The sequence below is a fragment of the Chelonoidis abingdonii genome, chromosome 13 (genome assembly GCF_003597395.2).
Source record: "Chelonoidis abingdonii isolate Lonesome George chromosome 13, CheloAbing_2.0, whole genome shotgun sequence".
NCBI lineage: Eukaryota > Metazoa > Chordata > Testudines > Testudinidae > Chelonoidis > Chelonoidis abingdonii.
The window spans coordinates 4479596-4507311 of NC_133781.1; the positions used below are offsets into that span (position 1 = coordinate 4479596).

The following is a 27716-nucleotide window of genomic DNA, read 5'->3' on the forward strand; positions in this document are numbered from 1 at the left end:
GCTGCTTAATTAAATACGTGCAGTGAGTGTTTGCTGGATGAGATCCGAACATTCATTGATCCACACACACAATTTAAGGCGAGCCCCAGCCTGAAAAACACCCCAATTAAACAAGCCCCAGGCTAGAGCCAGCCATGGCTTTTAAACCACAGTATACACATACAGCGGGAGGGCAGCAGCTCTGGGACTCGCAGACCCCCGCTCCCCCCCGGGAGCAGAGCTGGGGCGAGGAGGGGCCATTGGTGCAGAGTCACTTTCCTGCCCGGCCCCAGCCCTTCCCCTGGATCTCTCCCCTCACCTGCAGGCTCCGGCTCAGGGGCTGGTGTCGGCAGAGCCCGGAGCTGCCCCCGGAAAGAGTCCCCCCGGCTGGGCACAGAGGGGCGCTAGGGAAGGGCTCTCCCCGCACACACCCTGCCGGGGAGCAGCAGCGACTCAGCCTGGGCTCCCGGCTAGCTATGGAGGCGGCAGCCGCGTGTGATCCGGGAAGCTGGCGCCACAGTGTTAAACCCTCCGCTGCTAGAGACCAGCCACAATCCTCGCCCTGCTTCCCGTCCGGAGCCCAGTGACACCCCCCCCCGCAGTGACTGAAGCCGAGAAACGGGCCCCTGGCACTGCTGTTGCCAGCTTGTTATTGTAACATAAGAAAAGATACAGGAGGCATTTGAAGTAAAAGAAAACACTTCACTTAACCTAATGCAGCCAGTGATTTCCCTACGCACACCCCTGAATTCCCCTCCCCTCTTCCGTTTTGTGAACTAGTTACATGCCAATTTAGTGACTGTTTGGAAATTTAAATGGAAATTGAAACATTAATACACACTTTAAAAGCATATACAGTGTATGACAAAATACGTGTAGCTGAAAAAAGTATAATCCATTTGAAAAGTATGAACATAGACTAGCTTCCTTATACAGCTGTTGTTTTTTATCACAATGTCAGTGCATTTATTTCGGTGATGTTGGCCAACCTAATAATTTCAAATGATAATTTGTAAGCAAAGTCTTAGGGTATGTCTACACTACGGGATTACTCCGATTTTACAGAATTTGATTTTTGGAAACAGATGGTATATAGTCAAGTGTATGTGGCCACACTAAGCACATTAATTGGATGGTGTGCATCCATAGTACCAAGGCTAGCGTTGACTTCCAAAGTGTTGCACTGTGGGTAGCTATCCCATAGTTCCCCCAGTCTTCCCCACCCATTGGAATTCTGGGTTGAGATCCCAATGCCTGATGGGGCAAAAAACATTGCCGTGGGTGGTTCTGGGTACAAGTCATCAGGCCCCTCCCCCGTGAAAGCAATGGTAGACAACCGTTTCGCACCTTTTTTTCCTGGGTTACCTGTGAAGACGCCATACCACAGCAAGCATGGAGCCCACTCAGTTCAACGTAGCAGTCATGAACATTGTAAACACCGCACGCATTATTGTGCAGTTTATGCTGAACCAGAACCTACAAAACCAGGTGAGGAGAAGGTGGCAGCATGGAGATGAGAGTGAGGAGGACATTGACACAGAATTCTCTCAAACCGTGGGCCCCGGCGCTTTGGAGATCATGGTGTTAATGGGGCAGGTTCCTGCCGTGGAATATTGATTCTGGGCCCAGGAAACAAGCACAGACTGGTGGGACCGCATAGTGTTGCAGGTGTGGGACAATTCCCAGTGGCTGCGAAACTTTCGTATGCGTAGGGCCACTTTCATGGAACTTTGTGACTTGCTTTCCTCTGCCCTGAAATGACAGAATATCAAGCTGAGATTCACTGTTGAGAAGTGAATGGCGATAGCCCTATGGAAGCTTGCAGCACCAGATTGCTACCGGTCAGACGGGAATCAGTTTGGAGTGGGCAAATCTACTGTGGGGGCTGCTGTGATGCAAGTAGCCAAAGCAATCACTGAGCTACTGCTACCAATGGCCGGGAAGGGTTCATGATGCTCGTGTCTTCAGGAACACTAATCTGTTTAAACGCCTGCAGCAAGGGATTTACTTCCCAGACCAGAAAATAACCACTGGGGATGTTGAAATGCCTGTAGTTATCCTGGGGGACCCAGCCTACCCAGGGCCACCCAGAGGATTCAGGGGGCCTGGGGCAAAGCAATTTCAGGGGCCCCTTCTATAAAAAACAGCTGCAATACTATACAATACTATATTCTCATGGGGGCCCCTGTGAGGCTCAGGGCAAATTGCCCCACTTGCCCCCCCCCACCTGGGAAGCCCTCGGGAAAAATACACATTTAAAAAACTTCCGCATCTTGGCATAAACTTAGTTTTGAGAAAACTTCTTTTCAAGTCACCTTTACAAGGTATCACCTGGTTCTCAGCATCAGCTAGTGCTAAAAGCACTAAAGCTCATTAAAAAGAGTTGGACAAATTTTTCTGTCAAAACTTTTTTTGGATCAAAAACAAAGGGGTTTTAAAAAGCAGAAAAATCACGGACATGTCTGCTTTCCTTCAAAATTTGTTGTGGTTTCTTTTATTGAAAAGCTGAACATTAGTCTGCCAAAACCTGAACATGGTTTGGGGTTTCGAAGGTGGTGGCCAAATTATTGCTGCTTGCTGTGTTCGTTAAAGAAACAATAAACAATTCTGCTTAAAAAAAAATCCAAACTTTTTGAACCACCTTCAGCTTGTGACCAAACGCCTGAGCAATCCACTCAGGATTTTTCCGGTTTCTGATACTTCCTGCTTGCTTCTTTGACTCATATCTATCTCCAGAACTTTGGGTTCATTTAGCTTAGAACATAAAGAATGCCATACTGGGTCAGACCAAAGGTCCATCCAGCCCAGTATCCTGTCTACTGACAGTGGCCAATGCCAAGTGCCCCAGAGGGAGTGAACCTAACAGGTATGATCAAGTGATCGCTCTCCTGCCAGCCATCTCCACCCTCTGACACCATTCCTTACCCATGCTGGCAATAGCCATTAATGGACTTAAGTCCTTGAATGTATCTGTTTCCTAGAGACTGGCTCCACAGGGTCTCTCACAAACTGGAGACGGTTACTGTGGGTTGTTTTTAGTATAGCTTATGTAACATACTCCACGAACTGAGCATTTGATCTTGTTCTGAATCTAGGATGAGCCTATCTTGTGAAACTGAATGCTCAAAATAGCTCTGCATGTGAATGGACACAGGCGTGTCGACAATTGCCCCACTTCTTCACTCTGCCCCCCTCCCCCGGGCGGCCTGAGCCTACTCCTTAATGCCATGGCTCATGAAGCCATACACAGGCAGCGCTGGACAGTAGTCAGGAGCTGTTCAACTATAGCTGACACAGTGCAGAATGGTGGTAGAATATGCATTTGGACGTTTAAATGGTCGCTGGTGCACTTTTTTACTGACTTGCTCAGACCTCAGACAAAACCAATATTCCCATGTTATTGTGCTTGCTGTGTGCTCCACAATCTCTGTGAGAGTAAGTGGGAGACATTTATGGTTGGGTGGGAGTTGAGCCAAATTGCCTGGCACTGATTATCGCAGCCAGACACCAGAGCGATTAGAAGAGCACACCAGGAGCGGTGCGCATCGAAAAGCTTTGAAAACCAGTTTCATGACTGGCCAGGCTATGATGTGAGAGTTTGTTGTTTCCCTTGATGAAAACCTGCCCTCTTGATTGACTCATTCCTATAAGCCAGCCACCCCCCCCTTCGATCACAGCTTGCTTCCAAAGGAAATAAGTCACTATTGTTAAAACCATGTATTCTTTATTAATTGATTATAAAAATAGGGGAAGAAGAACTGACAAGGTAGTCTGGGCAGGGTGTGGGAGGAGGGGAGGAGGGAAGGAGGGAAGGAAAGGCCACTTCAAAACTTGTTGAATGACAGCCTTTTGCTTAGGCTGTCCACTGGGATGGAGTGGGAAGTGCACTCCCCCGCATTCTTGGCATCTGGGTGAGGAGGCTATGGAACATGGGGGGAGGGAAGGCAGTAATACAGGGGCTTCAGTGGCACTCTGTGATCCTGCTGCCGTTCCTGAAGCTCCACCAGACGCCAGAGCATGCCAGTTTGGTCCCACCAGTAGCCCAGTGCTGCATCCTGTCTCCTCTGAACTTCCTGCCGCCACCTCTCATCTCGAGCGTCCCTCCTGTCCTCACGTTCATATGCGCATTCCCTGTACTGTGATACTGTGTCCTTCACTCATTCAAATGAACTCTTTCACTGTAACCCAGCTGCGGTATCTTCAGAGAACATTTCATCTCAAGTGCGTTTTTTTTGCCGCCTTATCTGAGATAGCCTTCGGAACAGAGGAGGGAGGCTTGGAAAATTTGCAGCTGTAGGCAGGAAAAAAACAGATATGTATTTAAAAAGATACATTTTACAGAACAATGAGTATACTTTTTCACGGTGAACAACACTATTCACATTACATAGCACATGTGATTTTGGTAAAGGTCGCATTTTGCACCTTACATTGAGTGCCTGCGGCTTTGGTATTAGAGATCACAGACACAGGGCTGGTCAACAGAATTCGGCTGCAGGTGGTTTATGGTAAGCCATTGTCTTTCGGCTTCTGCGACTTCATAAAAGCAGCGCCCTCTGCACTTATTTTTGTGAGATCTGCTTGAAGTTCTTCACAGTCTGCTTTGGTCTTAACTATCTGAGCAGTTTAGTATCATCTGCAAACTTGCAACCTGACTGTTACCCCTTTCTCCAGATCATTTATGAATAAGTTGAATAGGATTGGTCCTAGGACTGACCCTTGGAACACCAATTTATTCCTACTTTTGTTCCTGTCCTTAAACCAGTTCTCAATCCATGAAAGGATCTTCCCTCTTATCCCATGACAACTTAATTTTATGTAAGAGCATTTGGTGAGGGACCTCGTCAAAGGCTTTCTGGAAATCTAAGTACACAATGTCCACTGGATCCCCTTGTCCACATTGTTTGACCCCTTCAAAGAACTCTATACATTAGTAAACACAACTTCCTTTACAGAAACCTGTTGAACTTTTGCACACCAAGTTATGTCTTACTATGTGTCTGAACAATTTTTATTCTTTACTATTGTTTCAACTAATTTGCCCGATACTGATGTTAGACCTTACGTCTGTAATTGCCAGGATCACTCTAGAGCCTTTTTTAATATTGGCTTTACATTAGCTATCTTCCAGTCATTAGGCACAGAAAGCAGATTTGAGGGCTCAGGTTTGGGAATCTCCCCTAACATCTTCAGCCATGAAGACTGAAGCAAAGAATTCATTTAGTTTTCCACAATGACTTTATCGTCTTTAAGCGCTCCTTTTGTATCTCGATCGTCAAGGGGCCCCACTGGTTGTTTAGCAGGCTTCTGCTTCTGATGTACTTAAAAAACATGTTGTTATTACCTTTGGAGTTTTTAGCTAGCTGTTTCTCAACTCCCTTTTTGGCTTTTCTTATTACATTTTTGCACTTAATTTGCAGTGTTCATGCCTCCTTTCTATTTGCCTCACTAGGATTTGACTTCCACTTTTAAAAGATGCCTTTTTATCTCCCATTGCTTCTTTTACATGGTGGCTCTTTTTAGTTCTTTAACAGTGTTTTTTTAATTTGGGGTATACATTTAAGTTGGGGCCTCTATCATGGTGTCTTTGAAAAGTGTCCAAGCAGCTTGCAGGGATTTCACTCTAGTCACTGTACCTTTAATTTCTGTTTAACTAACCTCCTCATTTTTCATAGTTCTCCTCTGAAATTAAATGCCACATTGTTGGCTGTTGAGGTGTTCTTCCACCACAGGAATTAAATTGTATTATATTATGGTCAACAATAATTCCAAGCGGTGCGGTAATAGTTACCTCTTGGAAGAGATCCTGCGCTCACTCAGGACTAAATCAAGAATTGTCTCTCCCTTTTATGGTTTCTGTACCAGCTGCTCCAAGAAGCAGTCATTTAATGATCAGAAATTTTTTCTCTGCATTTCATCCTTTATTTTGATAGCCTCTCTAATCTCCCTTAGACATTTCATCATCACTATCAACTGTCCTGGTCAGGTGGTCAAAATAGATCCCTGCCATTATATTCTTGGAATTACTATCCATAGAGATTCTATGGAACATGTGGATTCATTTAAGATTTTTACTTCATTTATTCTCCTGTTTTCTTTCATATATGTGCCACTCCCCACCCCCCGCACACCTGTTCTGTCGTTCCGATATATTTTGTACACCCAAATGATTGTTCCATTGATTGTCCCCACTCCACCAGGTTTCTGTGATGCCTATTATATCAATAATCCTCCTTTATCACGGGGCACTCTAGTCACCCGTCTTTTTTTAAACTTCTAGCATTGTGTACAAGCACTTAAAACTTGTCACTGTTTATTTCTGCCCTCTTCTCATGTGTCACATTCTTTTTATGTGAATGTTTCTTGTCTGATCTGGCCAAATTTTATCCTCTTCATCCTCTCCTCCTGACTAGAACCTAGAGAATCTCTATCATAGACTCTCTCTGAGGCCTGGTCTACACTACGCATTTAAACCGATTGTAGCAGCGTTAAACCGATTTCACGCTGTCTACCCGTTCACACTACAAGGTCCTTTATATCGATATAAAGGGCTCTTTAAATGGTTTCTGTACTCCTCCCCAACGAGAGGAAGTAGCGCTAAAATTGGTATTACATCATCAGATTAGGGTTAGGTGCGGGCAAATCGACGGTATTGGCCTCCGGGCGGTATCCCACAGTGCACCACTGTGACCGCTCTGGACAGCATCTGACTCGGATGCGTGGCCAGGTAAACAGGAAAAGCCCCGCGAAATTTAGATTTTCATTTCCTGTTTGCCCAGCGTGGAGCTCTGATCAGCACGGGTGGCAATGCAGTCCCAAATCCAAAAAGAGCTCCAGCATGGACCGTACGGGAGATACTGGATCTGATCACTGTATGGGGAGACAAATCTGTTCTATCAAAGCTCCGTTACAGAAGACAAATGCCAAAGCATTTGAAAAAAAGATCTCCAGGCTACACAGTGCATTCTGACCAACGCGTCACGGACGCAGAGAAGGAATGACTGACGACATTTACCCAGAACCACCCGCGACAATGATTTTTGCCCCATCAGCCAGTGGGCTCTCAACCCAGAATTCTGAGGGGCGGGGGAGATTCTAGGAACTACGGGATAGCTATGGAATAGCTACCCACAGTGCAACTCTCCGGAAATCGACACTAGCCTCGGACCATGGACGCACACCACCGAATTAATTTTCTTAGTGTGGCCACGTGCACTCGACTTTATACAATCTGTTTTATAAAACCGGTTTATGTAAAATTGGAATAATCCCGTAGTGTAGATGTACCCTAAGAGAAGCAATCAGCTCTTCCCCATCTCTTAGTTTAAAAACTGCTCTGCAACCTTTTTAATGTTTAGTGCCAGCAGTCTGGATCCACTTTGGTTTAGGTGGAGCCCATTCTTCCTGTATAGGCTCCCCCCATCCCAAAAGTTTCCCCAGTTCCTAATGAATGTAAACTCCTCCTCTCTACACCATTGTCTCATCCACGAATTGAGACTCTGAAGCTCTGCCTGCGTACCTGGCCCTGCATGTGGAACTGGAAGCATTTCTGAGAATGCTACCATAGACTTCCTGGATTTCAGTCTCTTTCCTAGCAGCCTAAATTTGGCCTCCGGGGTGTCTCTCCTACCCTTCCCTATGTCATTGGTAACTACATGTACCATGAACACTGACTCCACCCCAGCCCTACACATAAGTCTATTTGGATGCCTCGAGAGATCCTCAACCTTCACACCATGCAGGCAAGTCACCATACAGTTCTCCCAGTCATCACAAACCCAGCTATCTATGTTTCTAATGATTGAATCTCTCATTACTAACACCTGCCTTTTCCTCATGACTGGAGTTCCCTCCCCCAGAGAGGTAAACTCAGTGCAAGAGTATACCTCAACATCATTTGGAAGGAGGGTCCCAATAATGGGAAGGTTTCCCTCTGCACCTGTTGACTGCTCTCCTTCCCTGAGCCTTTCATCCTCCTTAACAGTGCAGGGGCTGTCTGACTGGAGGTGGGACAATTCTACAGCATCTCGGAAAGCCTCATCAACATACCTCTCTGCCTCCCTGGTCTCCAAAGCCCATACTCGGTCTTTGAGGGCCAGGAGCTCCTTGCACCAAATTCACACATATGGCACCCACCCACAAGGCAGGTAATCTTACGCGCTGGACTGGGCACAATAAACTGGATAGCTCCCAACCTGCTGCTGGGCTTCTGCCTGCATTCTCTCCTATAGCTATCTAGGTTAATGATAGGGTTTTTGTTTAAATCACAAAGATTTGATTATAGTTTAGATTAAAGGTTTAAAGAATGGCAAGTGTTGCCGGCAAAAGATGCCTTAGGCGAGCAACAGCGGGGTTCATTGCCCGGTGTGCACAGCACCAATGAACACACCAAGGTGGAGAAGCAAGCAAAGTTTATTTGAGATCTCAAAGTGTTGGTGCCACTAAGCATAACCCTAAGTAACTTAAAAGGTAAAAGGCAGTAGGAATATAAAGTCTCCCTGTTTAGGCCTCAGATGAGCAAAAGTCCTTCCATGTTTAAACTCTAATTGACCTAACAGGCCAATAAATAGAAACGGCCAGGTGCAACATCCTTTATCAGTTGTCACACAGCCCAAACTGGTATAAGGCAGAACTAATAAGGCCCACATTCTTTTGGCCAAGGGAAAGGAGATAACGGTTCACAAAGAAGAAAAGGACAAGGTCATAATTTAGAGGAGTGAACCTAACAAGTGAAACTTGTAAGTCGCCAGCTCTGATTAACTGTTTAATGTAGCTGCTTAATGTAACATGTAACTGCTACAAGGGGGGAAAAGGGGAGGGTGGGAAAAAGGGGACGAACTTAGCTAAAGCAAAGTGAAGTATAAAAAAGGTAACCTGCTTGTATTAAATCATGCTAAATTTAAGGCGTGCCAAGTCTCCCAGCACCGCTTTGGGATCCCAAATAAACTTGTGTTCTGCTTCTCCATCTCGGTGTGTTTATTGGCGCTAAGCACTCCGGGCACGGACTACCACTGTTGTTTGCCTCAGCAGTCTATCTGCCTGCAACAGTTTTGGCGTCCCTGGGTGGGCACTTGAGGCTAAAATCTGCCTTGCCCGGACCCCTCCTGGAGGCTGACGGATCGCAGCGACGACCAACGCCCAGCGCGCCCTGGTGACTTCATCGGGGGCCTCGGCAAAGACATGGTTTGATCGACCCCGGAGGGCACAACGGTGCAACGTGCTCGGACAGTGGAGAAGCAGCTGCGGGCGACAGTGCAGAACCGGTCCCTTGGATAAGGGCGGGCGACGGTGCAGAACCGGTCCCTCGGATAAGGTAGGAACAATCCAGTGGTCTGGATTTTTGCCTGTTAGTACCTGGGGATGCCCAGTGTCACCCAAGGATATGGGGCAGGGACAGAGTACAGGCAGGGCATGGTGTACACCCTTAGAATGCATTCTAGCCAATTGGAAAGTGTCTGAATCAAATCCACTAACTAAAAGCAAACTAAAGAGATTCTGTACAGTAGACTGGCCTCTATATCAACTGGAAGGTCAGGAGAAATGGCCTCCGGAAGGATCACTTAATTACAATACGATCCTTCAGTTAACTTTGTTTTGTCAGCATACGGGTAAATGGAATAAACATATGTATGCACAGCTGTTTAGGTCGTTAAAAGAGAAATCAGATCTTTTGCAAAAGTGTAATCTGACTCCGGCAGGTCCGGTAGTTGTTAATGGTATTCCTCAGAACTCCCCTCCAATTGTAATGACAGATTCGGTGTCCCCTTCGGCTGTAACAACCCCACTTTATAATGAGAAGGTGCCTAAAGCCCCAGGGAATGCCCCCCCGGTGGAACTCTATCCGTTAGTTACAAGTACCAGGATAGCATGCATGGCAGAGAGAGATGATGCCCGGGCGACTGTATTGCAAGTTTATGACCATGTCCCTTTTAACCCTGTGGAACTGGAAGCCGTTAAAACACAGGCTGGGGAATTTTCAACAAACCCAGGCCGGTTTATCTCAGTTTTTAAGGAGTGCCTGGCTAGTCACAAGCCTGACTGGAATAACTGTCAAATCCTTCTAAGAACCCTGTTGTCTGAGGTGGAGCGGAATCAGGTTATATCTAAGGCAAGGGAGGAAGCATAGCTAAGACATGAGCGGAACCTAATGAACCCCCATCCTGATGTGGCGGTCCCTCGGGCTGATCCTGGGTGGGACCCTAATGATGCCCAGCACCTCACCCTCCTCACTTCCTATAAGGATTTGCTTTTATATGGTCTCCGGCACTCAGTGGTTAGACACAATAACTGGGCTAAGCCCTATAAAATTGTGCAAGAGCCAAAGAAAAGTCCGGTTACCTTTTTGCAGCATATTCAGGATACAATCAGGCAACATACTAGTGCAGACCCCAATGACCTGGCAACTGAGGCAATTATAAAAAAAATCTTTACTAGCCGTGCAGCCCCTAATATTAAAAAAAAATTACAAAAAAAGGAAAACTTAATAGGCATGACCATGGCACAAATTCTGAAAATTGCAAACAAAGCTTACAGCCTCAAAAAAAAAAAAAAGTAAAAATGATAATTGCAGCAGTACAGGCTGATGGCAAAAAAAAGAGTTTCAGGAAGGCAGTAGGGGCCGGGGAATAAGAGGCCGTGGGCGTGGACGCCCTGGTTCGCAGGAACGGCGTCTGGGTCGCAACCAGTGTTGTATATGCCAAAAGAAGGGACACTGAAAAAATGAGTGCCCCGAAAGGGAAGGTACCCTCATGATGGCAGCAAAGAATCAAGATTAGGGGTGTCAGGGGAGACGGACCATCCTGCCCCTGAAACCCCGAGTAAAAATGCGGGTGGGAAATTCAAAAATAGACTTTCTAATAGACTCTGGAGCAGCACGAACTGCTGTAAACCAACCCCTTCAGCTGCCAGTGGCAGATTCTCTCACAGTAGTAGGTGCTACAGGAAAAGGAGCTAAGTGTCCAGTGTATGCCCCAGTGGAATGTGCCTTGGGAAACAGAACTATATCTCACAAGCTGGTCTACCTCCCTGATTGCCCAACACCCCTGCTAGGACGGGATCTGCTTTGTCGCTTAGGAGCCACACTGCATTTTACCCAAGACGAAATAACCCTCACCTTACCCCCCGAAAATGCCTGGGTAATGGCTCTTGCAATTAAGCCTTCAGCTATGCAATCCCCAGAGTGGAGCCAGTGGGAGGACCGGGTGTACCCCCACGTCTGGGCATCAGGGGTCCCAGAAAAGGCCACCCACCAAACCCCCATTAACATTCAGCTCCTGCCAGGGAAGAGTCCAGTGCGAATCAAGCAGTATCCAATCAAAAGGAAAGCCAGAGAGGGTCTGCAGGAAACTATAGACTGATTTCTACAGTGTGGTGTGCTTCGAAAGTGTCAGTCAGCCTGGAACACCCCCATCCTGCCTGTGCAGAAGCCTGATGGCACCTACCGGCTAGTGCAGAACCTGAGGGCAGTAAATGAACGGGTTAAAACTCTGCACCCTCTGGTCCCGAACCCCTATACACTGTTGGCTTCTGTGGGGGGACAGTACACCCATTTTTCAGTGCTTGATTTGAAAAATGCTTTCTTCATGATTCCAGTCAATACTGCATCTCAGGAGATTTTCTCCTTCAAATGGAAAAACAAAAAAAGGATTAAAAAGCAGCTTTGCTGGACAGTGCTAGCCCAGGGGTTTAAAAACTCCCCCACCCTTTTCGGTCAAGCCCTGGCTAAAAATTTGGAGGAGTGGAACAATAAGGACCAAGTCCTCCTCTTGCAATATGTAAATGACCTGTTAATTGCTGCTGTGGGTCTCACACTGTGCCTTAAAGCAACTGTGAGCCTTTTGAACTTTGTTGGACTCCGGGGATATCGGGTTGCAAAAAGCAAGGCTCAAATTGCTCTCACAAAAGTGCAGTACTTAGGATTTCACCTAAGGCAGGGAAAGCGTCAGCTTTCAAACAAAAGAAAGAAAGCTATCTGTCAAATGCCTGTCCCAGACAATCGTAAATGGCTCAGGGCGTTTCTGGGAATGGCAGTCTTCTGCAGAATATAGATCCCTGAATTCGAACTGTGGGCGAAACCGCTGTACAAGTGTGTTAAGGGAGCAGATCACGACCCCTTTCACTGGTCCCCAAAAGCTGACAGGGCATTTTAAATTCTGAAAAGGAAACTGATCGAAGCCCCAGCCCTGGGTCTGCCGGATCTCTCTAAACCGTTTCAGCTGTATGTGCATGAAAGGAAAGGGGTGGCTCTGGAAGTGCTTACTCAGCTGTTAGGCACCTGGAAACATCCCGTGGCTTATTTTTCCAAACAACTGGATCAGGTTGCCAAGGGGTGGCCGGCGTGTTTACGGGCGGTAGCTTCAACTGCCCTAGTACTTGAGAAAGCTGAAAAGCTAACTTTGGAAGGGACTGTGCAGGTGTACACTCCGCACATGGTGCAAGCCCTACTGGATGCTAAGGGTGGTCTCTGGCTCACACAGGCTCGGGTGGCTAGGTATCAGGCTAAGCTTTTGGAAAACCCTGAAGTCACCCTGCAGGCTTGCCCCTCCCTTAACCCAGCCACCCTGTTGCCAGAAACAGAGAAACAGAAACATGACTGTTTAAATGTCATAGATGCCCAATACTCCAGCCGCCTGGACTTAAAAGACCAGCCACTCCCAAATGCAAATTATAAGTGGTACACCGACAGCAGTAGCACTGTTACAAACGGACAAAGAAGGGCGGGTTATGCTGTTGTAACTCTCCACGAGACAGTGGAAGCAAAGAGTTTGCCTGCTGGGACATCAGCCCAGCTGGCTAAGTTAGTAGCCTTAACCCGCGCGCTTAAACTGTCAAAAAAAAAAAAGTTAACATTTTTACTAATTCCAGATATGCTTTTGGAGTGCTGCACGCTCATGCAGGTCTGTGAAAGCAGAGGGGAATGCTGACAGCCCAAGGATCTCTGGTGAAGCATGGGCCCCAAATTCTCCGGCTTCTAGAAGCAGTGCAGCTCCCCTCGGCGGTAGCAGTGATACACTGCAAGGCTCACCAAAAAAAAGATCATGATGTAAACAGGGGCAACGCCAAAGCGGATAGGAAAGCCAAGCGAGCTGCTACCCTAAAACCACTGGAAACTAAGGATGCCCAGATGCATGCCCTCATCCCATCAGTAGGGGAACTCTCAGCCCCTCAGTACTCTCACGAGAAAAGGAACCTGGCCAACACACTTGGGCTCCAGGAAAAGGAGGGATGGCTTCACTCCACAGAAGGAAAAATCCTCCTACCAAAAAGCCTAATGCGGCCAGTGCTGCAAAGACTACATCAAACCACTCACGCTGGCAGAGTGTCTCTAACCCAGCTCGTGAATAAATATTTCCTAACCTCCGGACTCAGGCCTCTGGTCTCCCAGATACAGGCCAAATGTTTAATCTGCCAAAAAAACAACCCCAGACCAGGACTTTCAGTGCCACCTGCTACTCTGGAACCCACCCCAGGTCCAGAACTGGTTTGGCAAATAGACTTTACTGAGTTCCCTCGAACTCAAGGGTACAAATACCTCCTCATCTTAGTGGACCGATTCAGCGGATGGCCCGAAGCCTTCCCATGCCAAAATAACACTGCCAGAACAGTGGCTTTAAAGTTTATCCAGGAAATTATTCCTCGATTTGAACTTCCCCAGTAAATAAAATCTAACAATGGACCACACTTCACATCAAAAATCATTCAAAATATCTCGGATGTCTTACAAATCACCTGGAAGCTCCACACTCCATGGCAACCGCAGGCCAATAAAGTAGTAAAATGCACCAATCAGACACTCAAGCGACATCTCTCAAAGGTCTGCCAGGAGGCATCTCTTCGGTGGCCTGATGCTTTGCCCCTTGTTTTACTCCATGTCTGTGCTCTCCGAAAGGGTAAATTAGGGCTTAGTCCCTTCAAAATTATGTTTGAAAGGGCATGGCCTATAAATGGTACACCAGTTCTGTTAAAAAAGTGGAAAGTGGCGTGTGGTTTCTTGTCTCAGTACATGTGCTCTCTGTCTGCTGTTCTCTGTTCTCTTCACAGGTACACGAAAAATTTGCAGCCTCTCCCGCTGGACGAACCTATCCACTCCCTGCAGCCAGGTGACTCCATCCTCATTCGTACCTGGAAGAACAAGCCTCTCCAAGAGAAGTGGAAGGGATCCCACACCGTCCTGCTAACCTTCCACACGGCGGCCAAGGTTAAGGAACACAAGAACTAAATCCACCACTCCAAACTAAAAAGAGTGCCCGCTCCTGAGCAATGGACCATCCAGCCAGCACCAGAAACTGCCACTAACAATCTGGGATTTAAACTGTTGTTTAAAAAACATAAGGGCCAAGCCTCACCCTCACCAGTTTTTTAGGCCCTTATATGGGTAAAAGCCCTTTAGTGTGGTCTCACATCCCTCCTATTTGTCAATCACACTATTGCTCTCTTCACCAGCGGTGGGCGGTGCACGTAGTGGTACACACAGTACACGGGGGCCCCAGCCAAAGAGTTCGCGGGTTCCTATCACCCTGCTTACCTCCTGTGGGTCCCACCTGGGTACAGGTTCGTGGGCAGCCCCGCTATTATTTCCACCCTGACAGTGCGGAATAATAAATGCAGTGTTTCCCCTTTGGGCGCCCTAATTCCCTTCCCCGGAAAAACCCTAAGACCTGGTTATGTTTGTTTTCAAAGGGCCGGCCTAACTCGTGGGCCTGGTCCCTCCTGTTCTTAATTTGCTTGCTATTAGTAATTGTTATATTGTAAATAATTGAAAAATTGTAGTTGTTAGGCCCTAAGGTCACCTGCTCAATATAGGTCCAAGTCCAAGGTCTGCCAAAATGTTACTTTTTGCCATAGGGGCACTTCTCCTGTTAGTCCCCGCCTCCCTCGCAGCCCATGCGGGGTAAAAAAAAAGTCCCACTAACCTAAAAACAAACATTTATAAAGCCTTAAAAATTTCCTTTGCCCAGGAGTTTAACCTTTCTAACTGCTGAATATGCTCCCAAATCCGGCACCACGCGGCAGGATTGCCATAAAAAGCGGTTCCTCAAAATTGGTCGAATATTTGCCAGACATGGCAAAGCATTAATGGCTCTCAATATCCCCCACCCATCCCAAAAATCGCCCCTGGATGGCCTACTCTAGCTGCAAACTGTTCCAAGAAAGCCCAGTTTAGCCTCACCAATTATCCTTCAAAGCCCATCTAAAATAGCGCTGTTATCCCTCAGCCCATTAGGCTTCGTGCTGTTCCCCCTGGCCTCCTCTGTCATGCGCAGGGTAGAACAGCCAACCACACATGGTTTGCAGGTAACAGCACCTGTCAATATTATTTAACCCCGACCGCTAACGTGTCCATTCTGGTTTATAACAGCTCCGGACAAAACTCAAAAAAAGGGTTTGCATATTAAACCTCTGCAAAGGCTGCACAAATGGCTCAAGAATATAATGGCTTATTGGGCAATTGCCTGCTTTATTACATATGTGGCCAGAACGCCTATAAGTGGCTCCCTCATGGGTGGTATAAAAGCTGTTACCTGGAATTCCTTGCCCCTCCGCTGCGGGTCCTGGTCCAAGTCCCGTATGGCCACCCCAGACGGCGCAGGTCTCTGTACGCCACCCCAAAACCCATCGGCAAGGAAGACAGGCTTGGTATAATCCTCCTTCCATCATATGGGGTGGAACAACTGGCCCAACTTTACCGGAGGCTTTCTGTGTTCCTCACCAAGTTTGCCAATAACACCCTGGCTATAAAAAAAGGCATCTGCTCTAAGCTTTATCAGCTCCGACTGCTGGCCCTGCAAAACCGCCAGGCCCTAAATTATGTTCTGGCTTCACAGGAGGGTGTGTGTGCCCTTATTAAAAATAAATGCTGTACTTATGTTCCAAAAAATGCACAGGACATTAACAAACACATCCTGTCAGCCAAACAAGCTTTAAAAAAGTAAAAAGCCCAGAAACAAAAACCTGTCATCACTTTTAACTTCCTCTGAAGTTGGTTGCCCAACCTAAAAAAATAAAAGGGGGCCTGGTGCGTCTCCTCCTCACAGGGGTAATACTGTGTCTGGTCACCCTCATCCTGATTGCTTGTTTTAAAATGCTCCTCTGTTGGCTTTGTGCCCCCCGTTCCCCAAAACTTCCAATGTACCCCCTTATTAATAACCCCAGCTCCATGGCATTTAATCATATCTTGTCCGCAAAGTATAAAAAAACTCAGCCAAAAGCTTGTTAAATATTCTCAAAAAAAAAAAATTGTTGGTGCCACTAAGCATAACCCTAAGTAACTTAAAAAGTAAAAAGCAGTAAAAATATAAAGTCTCCCTGTTTAGGCCTCAAATAAGCAAAAGTCCTTCCATATTTAAACTCTAATTAACCTAACAGGCCAATAAATGAAAATGGCCAGGTGCAACATCCTTTATCAGTTGTCACACAGCCCAAACTGGTATAAGGCAAAACTAACAAAGCCCACATTCTTTTGGCCAAAAAAAAACCCAAAAACCGTTCACAAAAAAAAAAGTCGTAATTTAAAAAAGTAAACCTAACAAGCAAAACTTGTAGACGCCAGCTCTAATTAACTGTTTAATGTAGCTGCTTCATGTAGCAAGTAACTGCTACAAAAAAAATAAAAAAAAAGATAAAAAAAAAACAACAAACTTAGCTAAAGCAAAGTAAAGTATAAAAAAGGTAACCTGCTTGTATTAAATCATGCTAAATTTAAGGCGTGCCAAGTCTCCCAGCGCCGCTTTGGAATCCCAAATAAACTTGTGTTCTGCTTCTCCATCTCGGTGTGTTTATTGGCGCTAAGCACTCCGGGCACGGACTACCACTGTTGTTTGCCTCAGCAGTCTATCTGCCTGCAACAAAAGCAATGCAGGGAGACTTGGCACGTCTCAGATCAAGCACACCTAATACAAGCAGTTAACCATTTTTATGCTCTACTTTAGCTAAGCTCTTCCCTTCTTTCCTCCCCGCCCCCCTTTTTTCCCTTAGTAGCAGTTACATTAAGCAGTTACATTAAACAGTTAAGCCATGTTGGCGGCTACAGGTCTAGCTCGTTAGGCCTGTTCTTTTGAACTACTATCTTGTCCTTTCTTCTTTTGAACTGTTATCTTGCTCCCTTAGCCAGAAACATGCGGGCCTCATTATTACAGCTTTAGACCAGTTTGAGCTGTGTTGCAACTGATAACGGCTGTTACACCTGGCCCTTTTCGGCTACTGGCTTTTTAGGTCAAATAAAGTTCAAACATGGAAGGACTCTTGTTTGCTGAGGCCTAAAACACGAAGGCTCCATACCCTTGTGGCCTTCCACCCTCCCGAGTTACTTAGGGTTATGCTTAGTGGCACCAACACAAGTGTACCTCACCCCCTTCCCACTCCCCTCACAAACTCCCTCTTGAAACTCCCTGTTAGTGGTCCCTGTTTGCAAAGCTCCCTGGTCGCTTGCTCACGGCTTTGGAAAGCTCTGGCCTTTCTGACTAAGGCTCAGCCAGTGAACAGAGGCTTCTAGATTTCAAACCTTGGTTAGAAGTTCACAGCTTCCAACTGCCAGCCACAGCACATGATCCTTCAAACAATCAAACAAACAGACAGACAGACAAACACAAGCAACTAATCCTCAAACACAAACACACACTACAGACAGCCACTTACCCCAAGGGTCCTGTATTGGCTCCTCCTTCACCAGGAGAACTCCCTCTCGAAACTCCATATTAGCGGTCCCTGTTCATTACCTGTGGTAAAATCACACCTGGAGCAGTTTTGCTTATCAAATAAGCACTTCTAGCTGTTACTGAAAGTAAAGAGTCATTCAGATTTATTCTTGTGAAACTTTTCTTACCTATAAACAAACCAGACATTCTAGTTCCATCCCTGTAATTTAAATACCTTTTAGACATAGGCAAGGAAGTAATTTAATTTAGATTTTTTTCTACTAAATTTCCAGATTTTAAGATGAGATATGCCCCCAAATGTCTCTGGAGAAACAAAAGAACATTTGAGACCAAATGAATTTTATGGTATTTCCATTAAGATGCAAGGTGACAACTGCAAATTCCTTTCTTCTCAAAAAACATGGAACAACTGCATGAATATATAGCTAAATTTATTATAAGATATATTTGTAAGCAGGTATTTTTACTAGTTTATGAATAATACTTAAGCTACGAGGATTCCAGATTACATTCTGCAACCATTCCAGTATTTAACAGGACCAGACTGATGAGATTCAGATTATGCCATGTGATTGTACCGAGCGTGCTTGGCTGATGACAACAGCTAACAAAAAGAGATTGGAGGCAGTCCATGGCTGAGGAACATACTACACATTTCATGGAAGGCCAAAATAACACATCTGAGAGTAAGGGAGCTGATAGCAGGACATATTAGAAAATATCATCAAAGATAGAAGACTCATGTGGCTGAGATATGCACACTGTATGGAAGATGGGAGACATGGTAAACAAACTTTGAATTGGGAAGAAAAGGGAAAGTGAGGTGTGTCAAGGGAGAACTGGCAGAAGACAGTGGCAGAGGATGCACCAGCATCACCTGGAAAGAAGTACCACAACTAGAGGGTGACTGTAATTAATGAAAGAAATGGGCTGCCTGCTGTGTCAGAGGCACAGGAGGAACTAAGGTCTAAGGTACAGAACGTATACTATTAGGAATAATAATAATAATTAATAATATCTAGCTTTTATCTAAGTGATTGTTAGAACTGAAATACATATTCACAAAATGAGAAGTAGTCATTATGAATTTAACATTAGAAGATATTATTAGTTAGGAATAGATTTCTTGTTTATGTTTTTGAAGCTGTCTAGGACAATGCCTAATATAGGTAGAATATCCTAACGATTGGAAGTTAGCTTATTCATTTTATAATAACCCTGGAAAATATTTGAAATTAGAATCAAGCTTGGGGATCAACCGTCCTGCATTAAATGCAAAATAGAATAAATTCTCCTCCAAGTGAAGTTAAGTGTAAGAAGAAGGAAGAATGACTTTAAACTTCAAAATTAGTAAAACGTCAAGAATATGATGACCAAGGTATAATAAAATATGAAAGATTATTATTTCTGTTGTTAAACGTTTCAAGAATTAACAACAGAAAATGGAGCTAAAGACTTCTCAAACAATTCTGTTAGTATTATACTTTAATTGACAAGGCCAAATAAGAATTCAATAATTTCACAAAAGGAACTGAACCCCATGAAAAGAACTTGATTGAAGCTTGGATGCCACCTACTGGATGGGAGGAAACATGCACCTGACCTGTCCAACTGTGAAATTTTATCATCTGAAACCAAAGCTGAGGTCCATCCCTAAAATTTGTGATATCCAATGAGAAGGTGCCAATATGAAGAAATTGATCCCTTCTAGGACTGGACAAATCCATCAGTATGACTGAATGGAAGAATAATGTAGAAAAGGAATGCCCTAGCCCAAATGAGCAATAGAGACCTTTTGATGAGATCCAGATAGTCCTACGCACTTCAAGCAAGAAGTGATCAGTTTTTTTGATTCTCCTTTCCTGAGAAAGAGTGCATTTTTTAAAGTAAGAGTCATTGATGGACAAGAATCTTCAGTTTGGACCTTTGAGTCCAAAATCCCATCTATAAGCAACCTTGTGAAAGAAAGAGCTTTCCTGAAGATCAGAGATACCAAGAAGAAATCACCACCACACAAAGAGTGTCTCTGGTCAACTGAAGGAAGGGTGAGAGTTCACTATTTATAGTATAGCGAGGTTAGGAAATTAATAGTTATTGCTAACAGATTCCATGTAGAATGTCTGTGCTTTGAAGGAAGACAGAATTTTGTCTTGTATAGCAAAAATATTGCTTTTTTAGAATATTTAAACAATTGGAGTTCATATTTTTATTCCATAAATTCAGATATTTGTACTGGTAGGACTTATACCTTGGGAATATACAAAACTGATCAACTTAACAATGTCCTTATACATTACTGAGCTATCCTGATTGCAATTACACTAAGAACAAGAGAGGAAAGATGGAGCACTGAAGTAGCTTTTAATATTTTAAAATCTTTCTCCTAAGAACAATAATTAGACTGGGATATAGGATATAAATCTTACACATTGAGACTAAGTTACTTAGGTGCCTGATTTAGGCTTAATCTACACTTAAAAGTTAGGTTGTCACAGCGTCATGGTCTGGGATGTCACCTCGACTGACAGAGCTACGCTGGCAAAACCCCTGGTAAAGACCTAGGCATGGACAGAAGAATTATGCCATCGGTATAGGCCTGCTCTGCACTTAAAAGCCAGGGCAGCCTCACTGTGTTGCTCAGAGGTGTGAAAGAAAACTCCCTTCTACCAGTGTGGACTACATCTATACCATGGGTTTATGCGGACATAGCTATACAAGTATAGTCTCGTTGTCTGTTTTTACCTGGTGAGTACAATAACCGTAAGAAGATATGGTATGCATTTTATATGTTAAGGCTGATTTAACCATTACCTAGCTTGCTAAAGTTATTTTGTTATTGCTTAACAGAACTAACATTGAGTTCATTGTCTTACTGTGTGTGTTGCTAAATGCTGCAACTGTAGTAATGTGTCATCACATATGTGTGAGAGTTTCTTGTTTTCTGGTTACCTTTTGTTCTATTAACCTGCTAAAATTTAAGTACTCTAAATTTAAGTACAACGGAATACTTACCAGTAATATCTATCACCACAGAGAAGTTAACCACAGTATTTTGCTCACTCTCAACCCCTTCTCTGCACCTGGGTTACATATGCATCTTTGTGTGTGCCAGTGTCTGTGTGTGGGAAACACCTTAGATCGCTCTCTCCCTCTGATAACAATGCATTGTGTGTGTGAATGTTAAGAAAACTTCCTCCCAACTCCTAGCATTACTTCAGTCTTCATACATGTATACTATAATTGCTATAATACTTTTCTACCCTGACTTTGATTGGGTTGAATATATCTAACTACAGAAGTTATTCTATGTGAATATCTCATATATTCAAACTGTCTTCAGTTGCCATTGCTACTGTTTTGCCTTTGTTTAGCTTAGATACTAAGACATTGGGCTTATCTGTATATTAACTTTGTCAGTGTTTATACGTTATGGTTGTAGGTGCTTTCTCTTTGACAATCTTTACAGAGAGACTCTCTTCCCAACACAGATTAACTAAATGACATGAGCACCGCATTTCATCTGACTTTGACACCAGTCAGCCTCAATTCAGCCTACCTGGAAAGATACTGGAACAAATTATTAAACAATCAACTTGTAAGCACCTAACAGATATACGAGTCATAAGGAATAACCAGCATGGATTTTTCAAGAGCAAATCATGCCAAAACAAACTAATTTGACAGGATTACTGGCCTAATAAATAGGAGTGGAGGAGTGGACGTGATATAGCTTGATTTTAGTAAGGCCTGTGACACAGTCCCACGATATTCTCATAAACAAACTACGGAAACATGGTCTAGATGAAATTAGTATAAGATGGGTGCACATCTGATGAAAGACAGGACTAGAAGTATTTATTAATGGTCCACTGTCAAACTGGTAGGGCATATCTAGTAGGGCCCCATAGGGATCAGTCCTGGGTCCAGTACTAGTCAAGATTTTCATTAATGACTTGGATAATGGCGTGGAGAGTATTCTTATAAAATCTGCAGGTGATACCAAGTTGGGAGAGATTGCAAGCACTTTGGAGGCCAGGATTAGAATTCAAAATAACCATGACAAACTGGAGATCTGAATTCAATAAGATGAAATTCAGTAAAGAGAAGTGCAAAATATTTCAGTTAGGAGGGAAAATTCAAATGCACATCTACAAAATGTGGAATAATTGGCTAAACAGCAGCGCTGCTAAGAAGGCTCTGGGGGTTACAATAGATCACAAATTGAATATATGCGAACAACTCGATGCAGTTGCAAAAAAGGCTAATATCACTCTGGGTGTATTAACAGGAGTGCTATAGGTAAAACATGGGAGGTAACTGTCCCACTCTTCTCTATTTGGGATACTTTGTCCAATTCTGGACACCACACTGTAGGAAAGATATAGACAAAGTGGAGAGAGCTCAGAGGAGAGCAACAAAAATGATAAAAGGTTTAGAAAACATGACCTATGCGGAAAGGTTAAAAAAAAACTGGGCATTTTTAGACTTGAGAAAAGAAAAGTGAGAGAGGACCTGATAACAGTGTTCAAATATGTTAAGGGCTGTTTTAAAAGAGGACTGCGATCAATTGTTCTCCATGCTCACTGAAGGTAGGACAAGAAGTAATGGGCTTAATCTACAGTAAGGGAGATTTAGGTCAGATATTAGGAAAAATAATTCCTAACTATAAGGGTAGTTCTTCACAGGACAAGATTACCAAGGGACGTTGTGACATTCCCATCACTGGAGGTTTTTAAGAATATGGTAGACTAAGGCCTGGTCTACACTACAAAGTTAGGTTGACCCAAGGCAGCTTACCCCAAACTAGTTGTGAGTGTATTATGGGGGAGAGGGATAGCTTAGTGGTTTGCACATTGGCCTACTAAACCCAGGGTTATGAGTTCAAGCCTTGAGGGGGCCATTTAGGGATCTGGGGCAAAAATCTGTCTGGGGATTAGCCCTGCTTTAAGCAGTGGGTTGAACTAGATGACCTCCTGAAGTCCCTTCCAACCCTGATATTCTATGATTCACTTAAATTTAGCTCCCACCAATATAATGCCCCACTATGCTGACTTAGTAACACCACTGCCCTGAGTGGCATAGAGCCAAGGTCAATGTAGTTAGACTGAAGCAGTGTAAGTGTAGACAGTGCATTACTTACAATGACCATAACTATCCTCTAGCAGCTGTCCCACAATGCCCCACACAGACCACTCTAGTCCCTATTATCAACTCTGCTGGGCAGAGGTCACAGAGACCAGAAACCCCACCTCCCATTTAAAACTCTGCAAATTTTTCAAATTCCTTTTAGTGACTGCCTAGCTTGGCAAATACGTGTAGCAACTCTCTATTATTGAGTGCAATTGCCCAGTTGACCATGCCAGTTACACACTTCAGATACACTCCTGTATGGAGTAGAGATGAGGGACTGGATCTCCTCGATATGTGGGGAGAAGAGGTGGTGCAGGCACAGCTGTAATCCAGCCATAGAAACAAGGATATCTACAAGCAGCTTGCTTAGGGGATGCAGGAGAAGGAATAGGACAGAGATAAGCAGCAGTGCAGCATGAAAGCCAAGGAGCTGTAGCAGGCAGACCAACAGGGCCATCCTTACCCATACACAAATTACACAGCTGCACAGGGCACCAGGAAATTTGGTGTCCCAGATTTCCTGGTGCCCTGAACAGCTGTGTGCTGCTCCAGCCCCTGGCCCACCTCTTCCCCAGGGTCCCAGCCCCTGCTCTGCTCCCACCCCTGCCCCTTCCTGCCCCTGCTCTGCCCCAGTCCCACCTCTTCCCACCCCTGAGGACTGCAGCAGGGCCAGGCCTGCACTCCCCAGCAGCAGGTAATGCAGCGGCCCTGCCCCAGCCATGCCACCAGTGAGTGCTGGGGGGCAATTCTCCCATTCCCCAAGCTAGCCCTGCCCACCCCAAAGAGGCCTGGGGCCACACAGACCCCCACAGGGGGCCGTGTAGGGCCCCAGAATAGCTAGGGATGGCCCTGCATACCAATCCAGTGTCAAGCCACAGATCTGCGCTTTTAAAAAGAGCTGCATGCCATACTAGGTGGAGACCCTGCCCTCACCCCCAACAGTGCTGCAAATACCTCCAAGGAGCCTGAGTCACAGGCCCCTGCCATCAACAGTGAGGTGGATAACTAAGAGTATGGGGGACAAGTGACAGGTGGAATCCAGCCATGCAGCAAGCCAGCACTCATTTTTTCTTCCAACCCAGTTTGGCAGTACTGCCAGATGAGCACGGGGTGAGCCTGATGCTTGGGAAGAACCTCGGGTAAGTGCGTAGTTTAATTTTAAAGTACAGGGATGCCCACCCCCTCAAGTAACAGGACACATTATTGCCATAATTAATTTACTGGTACTAGAAGAGATAATATTAAACCAAGAGAGGTAGAGTTCCCAACTATTTTTCATTCCTCTCCAGTGTTGGGGGATCCACATGAAGCAGTTTATGTGCACAGGGATGTTCTGTGAATCCTCCTGACAGATCTCAAGGAAACTTTCATGGAGATACTCTGCAACCTGTGTCAAAGGTTTCACCACAGGCACAAGGAGCCAAGACAAACTGCACAAATGATGTACTAACTGCAGTGACTTTATGCCAACGTAACTTGCGCTGACATAAGTTTGTAGTGTAGACATGGCCCAAGTCTCTATCAAGAGTCTATCTCAGTTGGACTTGCTGAGCAGAGTTCATGGTGTGAAGCAGGAGTGCTGGATCCCATTGCTTCAGTCTACGGAGGCAGAGAAGCTGCAACGTTTACCCTGGAGGAAGAGTGAGACCCTTTGGGCATCTCACACTGAAGGGGTTCCTCCAAGAGACTGTTCCAAAGCTGGGGGCACAGAACCAATCCTGTGCATCCATGACAGTAGGTAATCTGCCCTTCTGAGAGGCTGTAACTGAATGCTTCTATCAAGCTAGCTGTGTCTAAAGTGGGAGTTAGATTGACATAACTACATTGCACAGAGAGCAATTTTTTTTCTCAGCCCAGAGCAACATAGCTAGGTTGACCTAACTTTTACGTGTAGACCCTGTCTAGATGTTTGAGTGCCAGGCAGGCGTAGGTAGCTCCTGTTCACTACAATGCAAAGGCAGTGGGTTACTATGTTAAGAGTGTACCATGACATCACTCACAGAGTTAAGATTGCACTGGTATGTACCATAACTCTCTAGCTCTTGGTTTTCAGAGATCTGAGCTAGAAATATTTTAACTCTTCACTTCCTGGTTTCAAAAGCTTAAGTGTTGCTAAACTCAATATTATGAGATACCACTGGGCTGCTCTAAGTCTGCATTAACACAGGGACTTTTTGTGAGTGAATGCTCTATCTAGTATTTTAACAGACAGAAATCTTGTTTGTTATGAGTTAGACCATTTAGCAGTTGTAATTATCATGTAGGCATACAGTTCAGGTAATGAAAAGAGCTACCCCTCACATAGTGCTGTTCATCAGTAGATCTCAAGGAGGGAAACATTATCCCCTTTGTACACATGAGGAAACTGAGGCACAGAGTGGTGAGGTGACTTGGCCAAAGTCATGCCAAAGGCCTGGGAATAGAGCCCAGGGTTTCTGAGTCCCAGTACAGATGTCTTTCCACTAGGCCATATAGTTGCTATGTGAATCTTAAGTGCCCCAACCTTCCCTATACTTTGCCTAATAGCTGTGCTTTGAAATGTGTGCAATGTGCAGTTGCTAGCAGGGTCAATGAGAGAAATCTCAGACATGGGCTGTGTCCCAAAAACTCGACAGTTTTATTACATGGCAATAACAGTAACGTTAAGCACGTGAGAGAAGATTAGTGTGCCTGTCTCATCTCCCATCCCCTGCTACATACAGCCCTCCCTCTCACACTACCATTTCCATCCCACCCTCCCTTTTCCCCCATACCCAGTGCTGGAGAGCCTGTGATATGCATTGAACATGCCCATTCTCAAGTTCAACTCTTCACCCAGTCTCAGTGTGTATTCTTGTTACATGGTCCCAGTATGCCTGTCTCAGCTCTTGACCCAAAAGGGCTTTCCCAGATGCCAGCTCATGTAAATAGCTGGGAGACTGGCTCCGACATCCCTAGATGGACAATCTGCCCCCAGATCCTGGCTCATGTATGGGTGGATAAAAGGGGTTCAGACACCCCTAGAGAGGCAGCCCCCCAGATCTTGGCACACACACATGGGATGGGAAAGGAGTTCAGACATCCCAGAGGTGTAAGGAGCCCCTGAACCTGGTACAAATATGGGAGGGGAGAATGTGGGGCTGACAGGTGCCCCCATCCCTATTCCCTGTCCTGCCACCTCCTCCACCTCACCTTCCACTCCCCCTAATCCCTATTCCCTCGCCCTAACCTGAGCCCCGAAAACACTCTCCCCTACCACCTTCCAATTATCCCTTCTCCCCTCACTGCAGCCCCAATCCCCTCTCTCCCTATTCCCCCCCTCTTCCACCCCCTAATATTTCCTTCCCCTCCCAGCAGTGACACGCACAATTTATTTTCTTTTAAAAATTAGCACAAGCGCCTTCTGAATCTCCTGCTGCACTCAGATTACAATTCCCCAAAATAAAATAAAAAATCCTCTTTGACAGAGGCAGATTATCACAAGATGCCTCTGATGTCTCCCTACAGATTTCTACCCACAGCTGGGTTTGAATTTACACTGGAGCAATCGCCAGAACATTTTGCCTTGAGCCACACAGCTGCTAGAAGTTGCAGCTGGCTACCAACGCCCCTGGCCTCTCAGGGTATGGCTACACTGGCACTTTACAGCGCTGCAACTTTCGTGCTCAGGGTGAAAAAACACTCCCCTGAGCGCTGCAAGATACAGCGCTGTAAAGCCTCAGTGTAATCAGTGCCGCGCTCCCAGTGCTGCAAGCTACACCCGTAGAGGATGTGGTTTACGTGCAGCACTGGGAGAGCTCTCTCCCAGCGCTGGTGCACTGACCACACTCACACGGCAGCGCTTGAAATTTCAAGTGTAGCCATACCCTCAGACAGCACACACACAGTGTGATCCATTTAGTGTGGGAGTGCTATGTACACACCTAATTTGAGAGCTAAACTCTCACTAATACTGTTTTCAGTTTTATTCCCCCAGAGGGATGGTTCGGTCTATGCATTCTCTGGGAGTAGCCCTAGAGTGAGACTCTTGTGCCAGAATTGGTGCCTTGGTTTCATCCCTAGCTCTGTGCAAAGAAAATTGGTAGAATCCATGAACCTTAAGAAAAACTGTTTTTGGGGGGCTGGTATCTCAGGAACTGATTTTTCAATGACCCCAAATTTGGACCAGTAATCCCACCCCATGCCCTGAGGAGGCACACCACATTTCATGGCAATCCAAGTAACTGCAGATTTTAGAGCACTTACAAGAGTCAAACTATACACAGAAAGATGCTTTAACCTTAATTATAACTCAGACCTGGTGGTCTGCTATAAAACTGCATTAATCACTGTAGTATCTGAGCACCTTCCAGTAGCATATTAATCACATAACTTAACATCTTTCATGTGCTGTTTGTTCTCTTATCCTCTCTCCAGGATGAGGTATGTGCTCAGTGGAGGTTGGCTTTTTTTTGTCTATATACATGGCATTGTGCATTTAAGTTAGAGAATGCAGGTCAATGAAATGTGCCTGGCATTTGGCATAGAAGACAGTAAGGTTTGAGATGGTCCTTAGCTGCTTCGAGAGTTCATCCCACAGTCTCAGACCAGCCAACAAGAGAGACCTGTGTCATGAACACACAAGCTTTACCCTTATCGTTGAGAGTTCCATTGTGCCAGAAGGGTGACGTTTTCAACCCCCGTCTCGATCCCGGAACTTAAGACAGTCTTTTAGATCTCTACAAAGAGTACCATGGAAAAGGACCAAGACCTTGGACTTGATTCAGTATTCTATGCAAAGCCACTGTCGGGAGCAAGGACAGGTGTGATGGGCTTGCTGTAGCTTGTGTAGCTGAGGAGATGCGCTGCAATGCTTCTGTACTCGTTGGAGTTTCCTACGTGCAGTTCTATAGCACTGCGGTACTCCACACAAGAAGCGACAAAGGTGTAAATAACTGAGGCTGGGTCTTTGTAGTCTGCTTGCCAACCAAGAAC

The 27716-nt window shown here is 45.3% G+C and overlaps 2 protein-coding genes across 3 annotated transcripts in view; both read right to left on the reverse strand.

Moving 5' to 3' along the window:
• Positions 1-27716, reverse strand: part of LOC116825935 (uncharacterized) — a 299602-nt gene that overhangs the window by 175547 nt on the left and 96339 nt on the right. The gene's annotated exons all lie outside the window — the stretch shown is intronic.
• LOC116837182 (uncharacterized) overlaps positions 1-27716 on the reverse strand; it is a 233574-nt gene that overhangs the window by 115074 nt on the left and 90784 nt on the right. The gene's annotated exons all lie outside the window — the stretch shown is intronic.